Source organism: Anser brachyrhynchus (assembly GCF_964034855.1).
Source record: "Anser brachyrhynchus genome assembly, chromosome: 3".
NCBI classification, from domain to species: domain Eukaryota; kingdom Metazoa; phylum Chordata; class Aves; order Anseriformes; family Anatidae; genus Anser; species Anser brachyrhynchus.
In genome coordinates, this window is record NC_137696.1 from 37,621,019 (window position 1) to 37,627,018 (window position 6,000).

Consider the following 6,000-nt stretch of genomic DNA (forward strand, 5'->3'; position numbering starts at 1 on the left):
CCCGGAAGAGATGTGGGGCAGGGCTCTCTGTCGAGCTCCAGGGCCTGGAAGGAGACAGGCAAATACAGGGGATTAGCTGGCCATGAGAAGGGGTGTCCCGAAAGGAAGCAGGCGAGACAGATTATCGCGGAGGGATGTCGCGGGGAGCTGATGTCTTCCATCTGCTTGGAGACAGAGGCTGGGAGACAGAGGCTGGGAGACAGGCGGCCCTGGCTCGTGGCCCTGTGCCAGTGGGGTAGATGGGCCGCAGGGCTGGGGATGGCAGCTGGGACTTACGGGGCTGGGAGGAGGGGGACGCAGCTGGAGGCTGGACTTTGGTCAAAAGCAAGTTGCTGGACTTGTAGCCAGCCCTTGGTTGGTGGGGTGAGGGCGGTCAGAGGGGCTAAATCCTGAAACTGCAGTGAGCTGCACGTCCCAGAGCAGGAGGTGGGTGCTGGAGTGGTCCCATGGGGCGCCGTGGCTTCAGTCCCCACCTAGCCGCCCAGTCCTGCCCCTCTCAGGGACCATGACCCTCACCGCCCAGCTGCCACCACGATGTGGGTCTGGTGTCTGTGCCCACAGCCAGAATGAGCAGATGATGCTTCTGAGCAGCAGAGAGAGGGCTGCCACCTCCTGCTCTTCTTCTGGATGTGGCTGTGCCACCCAGGGGGAGCAAAGAGGACCGGGAAGCAGCGGGAGCCGAGGCTGCATTTGTTCATATCCCGCAGCTACTGCTGGGGATAGGCAGGGGGCACAGGGTGCACCAGGAGGATGCGCAGGAGCAGGACACTTGCCCTGGCAGCCTTGCAAACTCATTTTCTGGATGTAAGCTTCTCAAGCGTAAGGAATGCGGTGGTGAATGATACTGAGTATGTTCTTAATGCTGTTGCATAAATCAGCGGTGGAGCCTCAATGAACTAGCACATGCTGGGCTGGTCAGCTTATCTCAGAAGCTGTCAGGGGTAGATGACAGGAATTTTCCTATGCCTCTCGCAGATACACCCTCTAACAAGAAAATAGAATTGGAAAGCTCAGGAGTGTCTAGCTTGGAGAGAAAGAAGATTAATGAGGGCTCATGATAGAAGGATAAAAAGAAGGAGGTGGAGAAAACACATCAGGCACATCCATTCTCCCTGTCTGAGAGAGCAGTAGAGGTGACATCCTATCAAATAGGCTGGCAGAGGAAAGAAAATTAGCTTTTTTTTTTTCTTTCTTTCTTTTTTTCCTGTCACCCATAGCACAAGTTACCCCACGGAACTCATAGCTCCAGGACACCAGCAGGAGAAACTGGTTGATGCAGCTCGAAGCAAACTGGACACTCACCTCCATGGCAGTAATCATACGCACGCCTTCCCCAGAAGGTTGGGAAGTGATGTGCCCAGTTATTGAGGCGTGGATGCCACAGGCAGGCTGTCACTTGGGTTTCTGAAATACGAGCTTGCTTTGGAAACGTCTGAAGGCTATAAGCTCCGTGCACCTAACGTGGTTCTAACAAACATGCAAGCCCCAAGCTATGGGGCTGGGTACCGGGGTGCTCCTGTGGCAAGCTGCAGGTTTGAACCAAACCTCCTCTGGAGGGCCGCTTGTTGGACCCTGTCGTCCCATGTGGCTCCTCTGCTTTCCTGTATTAGCTGCATCTCTCAGGTTTAAAGGATTCATTGCTCTGATTGTGTGCAGCCCAGGTGGCTGAGCTTTGCGCCAGACAAATCTGTGTTTGCCTTCTTCTTGCAACCTCAGCTCAGGATCACCCCATGCATTCCCTGGAGATCCCCATCCACCGGGAGGGTGGTGGGAAAGGATTGGGTTCACTGACAGCACAAAACCCATTGCTCTGAGGAGCAGACGAAGTGAGGAGAGGAGGTGGTAGGATGGTAGATGTTATCTCAGCCCTTGTTTCCTGAGGTTTATGCCCGGCTCTTGGCCCTCCTCCAGGAGGCCCTAGACAGCTCTGGGCAGCCCTGAATCTGTGTTTCGTGATGCTCACAGCAGCAAACGGCTGGTTTAACTGGCTTCTCCGGTCTGCCACTTCGCCCTTGATGTACCTAGGCTCTGCCTTGCGGAGGAGGGGACCTCACCTGCAGTCAGGTGAGCTAAGGACAGGGACCTCAGGGGCATCAGACCCAGATCCACAGAGGCAGTTCCCTTCTGGTTGGCTCACGCACCGGGGCAGGGAGGAAAGAGAAGCCTCCCGCCTTCAAGAGAGGGTCTCCAAAGCTGCTGCTGTCTCTGCTCAGTGTGCCGACAGCACCTCATGTTGCTTGCTAGCAAGCTCAATGGCAAGATGCTCTGCTCAGGGTTGGCAGGTAGCATCTTGTGTTTCTGCTGAAAGTCGAGCAAACCTTAAGACTATAAAGAACCAGGACATGCAGAGTTAATGGACTGTCCCGTGCAACATTTGGACCACCTGAAGGTGGGCTCATCCCCATTCCACAACCTCTAACTCCAGCTGTGTGGGGTGGCCGAAGGATGGGGAAGAGCCCTGGGAGACCCTCGCTGTGTCACCAGCTTGCATCACGCAGGTGGGAAAGGGGATCTTGCAAGTCGAGAGCAAAGGGACTGCATAACCAAGGAGGCACACGGGGCAGGTGTAAGCTGCCCTGGTGCTCTGCAAAGGCCGGGTGCTGCTGACAAGTAGAGGCTAGTGAGGAGGTGGGTGAGCTTTTTGGGATATGTGGGATGGACAGGGGCTGTGTATCACCTCCGGGATTATAGTTATGTAGTTTGCAGTAGAGATGCTACGGTGACTCCTTAAACTCTGCTGCTCAGTACTGGACCAAGGACTTGCGTGGTCTTTGGGGAATATCTGAGCCTTCTCCATCCCTTTGCTTCACCCTGGCTGCTCTCCTGTGCCCGTCCCATTCAGCAACAAACCATTCAAACCAGGCTCAGGCCCTATGCCCCACCAGTCCTATGCACCCCGCTCACCCCTGCTTTCCCCAGGCTGCGCTTCCAGCCCACCCCGTTCCCTCTCCCTCCAAATCAGACGTACCTAAGGCACTGCTCTGTCCAAGAAGCCACGTCTGTGCGATAAGCCTGGCCCAGATACTGGCCACGAGGGTGCAGAGATGTGGTGGGGCTACGGCAGCTGCTGGCTCAGAGGCACTGAGACATAAAACCCCAGCTGAAAGCGCCCGGTGCTGCGCAGAAGGGTTAACAGCCCGCTCCCTCTCTGCTTTGGGGAGCTTTGTTCATTGGAGTATTAAATTCCACAGCTGTAAATAATCTGCAGCAGGAGAGATTATCAAGACCCTGGGAAGAAGCAGCTTTTATTAATAAGATCAGTTCTCCCTGCGAAGCATCACGTAGTCGCTCCCCACCCTTTCCTCGCTGCCTCGCGATGTCGCACCTCACCAGGCATTTCCGAGGGCTGGTGCTGCGGCTTCGCACCTCCATCCCCTGCCATCCTGGCGGCCAAATCCTTCCATAGCTCTCCCTCCGTCTCACCGGCACTGACCACAAATGGGGCCCTTCACAGCCATCAGTGGCACGGGCCAAGGCTCCTCTGGAGAGAAACACCCCTTGCCTTGTCTGAAATGTGGGATCTTTTTTTCAGGAGCATCCCGGCAACGTACCAGGAACATGGGAAGGTGACAGCTCCCCCAGGGGGGTGAGGAACCACCCAAGAGGCCAAACTATGCCTGGCTCTGTAGGATGCACACGAGGGCCATGCCCCCCTTCAAGCCTCCCAGTCCATGGGCATCCCGCACTTCCCCAGCCTGATTCCTCCCCAAGCCCAGATCCCCCCTGGCAGGTTGCTGAGAGGGGCTGGCATCGGGGGGCAGCAAATGCTTTGGGAACCCCCCGCTTTGCACTGGGCTTTCAGGGCACTGCAGATGTTCGCAGGAGCACCCTGCCCATGGTGGTGGTGCACACGGTGCACGTGGAGCACCGGGCGCATGGGAAGTGCCCGCAGGCACCACCTCATCCTGCTGCTTTCCTTGCAAAGCTCTCAAGCCCGGAGCTGGCCCTGGGCAGCCACAAATTTCCCCCACACCACTCGCCGAGCTCATTCCTCCTCCCCACATCCCCAGAGAAACCTGTGCCCCGCTGACCAGGGCATCTTTTTAATTAAAATCCTTTCTTTGAAATGTGCTGGCTGAACGTCTCAGTTCTCCCTGCTGGGCTCCAGCCAGAGGGACGTGCAGGGGCAGAGTATCACACCGAAATCTCTCTGAACCGCAGCCAGTTCGGAGAAACCGGAGTCGGTGCAGAGAAAGCAGCCGGTGGGGTCCCTGCCCCTCCGCCACAGGGAACGGGAGGAGCCCCTGGCTGCCCACCTGGGAGACGACCTTGGGGGTGACCAGCTCCGAGCTCGGGGGCTGCAAACGCAGGGTTAGGGGTTGTCAGCCCCCGGGACGCATCCTATGAGCCTGCAAGAGAACCGGGGAGCTGAGCCCAGCCACCCTCCGCGTCCCCGCCCCGTCCCCGCGTCCCCACCACGTCCCCGCGTCCCCACGCGCGGCGTGGCCGTGTCTCCCTCCCCGCAAGAGGCTTTCCCGGGCCGGCTGCAAGGCAGGCGGCGGCCGCACGGTGTCAGGCGATGCCGGCCTTTGCGGGCAGCGCTCTCGCAGCGCCCAGCCCGGAGGAGGCGGCCCCGGCCCCGCGTGTCGCCGTCCCGCGTGTCCCCCCTGCGCGCACCGCGCTCCCGGCTGGCCCTGGCCGGCGGGGTCACCGCGACACTGCTGTCCTTGGTGGGGGGGGGGAAAGCTGGGGAAATAGCAGGTAGCCGGCTGTTACCCGTGTCACCTAGAGCCCTGCGTGCTCCTCGCTGCGAGGGGACGATGGCGTGGCTCCTCTCCCTGCGGGTGCCGCGTTTCGTGGGTGCTGTGCGGGTCCTGCCCCGTTTTTCTGCCGGCTGGCATCCCGCCTGCTGTGCCGAGGTGAGACAAGTTGTGCTGGGTCTCAGCCGGCGGCTGCACAGCACGGGAGGACGCTGCCCTACGAGGGGAACAAAGAGGCTTCGGCACTTGCTAGCACAAGGAGAGGCCAAGCTCGGGGGTCCCCCCATCACCGTGAGGCTGGTGCCGCCAAATGCCCCCCCACAACGGAGGCACGTGCGAGCTGGACCATGAATCGAGCTCAGCCCTGCCTCTGCCAGCCTTTTGCTTTGTGGGCACTCCGGGTGCGGGCTGGGGGGGGGGACCCGTTTTTCCCGCTGGGTTTTGGTGTCGGAGGAGGGGGAGCTGGGGACGATCCGTGGGTAGGTGCCGCGCGGTGCAGGAGGGAGCAGCGGCCCAGCCTCGCTCAGGTGCAGCTCTCCGTGCTGCGCCTCACGTACCGAGACGCTGTCTATCCTCCAGCTATTTACCGCCAGCTCATTTTGCAAACGCTGCACTCACAAGATTTTTTTTTTTTTTCTCTCCCCCTCTCTCCCTCCCTCTCCCTCTCTCTCTTCCCCGTAGAGATGCTCAGACAGTGCTCCCCATTCAGCCTCCAGAGCCAGCGCTCCCACCTGCGCACGCACCGCACATGCTGACCCACGTGCGGGTCGCTCTGCTGGGCTGCTCCAAATTCGCCACCTTCCCCTTCTCCCGATCCCCTGGCTCCGGTCCCAGGGTGGGGAGCGTGGGTGAACAAAGAGCTCGGTGGGCCCGGGGAGGCTGCCGTGAGCCGAGGTGCTGCCAGGGCATGGGCTCAGCCAGGGAGCTGCTGCTGCTCGCCCCGCTGCGGACCACGGAGCTCATGGAGGGGCAGATTGGCACTGGGGGGGTTTCTCCCCGAGCAGGGGCTACGGCTGGTGGCCAGCTCCCATCCCTGTCCTGGCCAGCACGTGCTACTTCCATCTTTTTCTCAAAAGCCTCAAAAGCCTTCTCTTTTTCTCAAAGCCTCAGGCCCTGGGCTCATTACACGAGCCGCTGGGCTTTCACCTCCCCTGCCTCCCCATCTCGGGAGAGGGCTGGGTGGTTACCCGGCAGTGCCGGGAATCGAGAGCTGAGGGGTTTCCTACAGGTTGGAGGCCGCGAAGCTGAGGCAGACTGCCATCTCCACTGCCCCATTGCTCCTAACTGCTTGGTGGGCGGT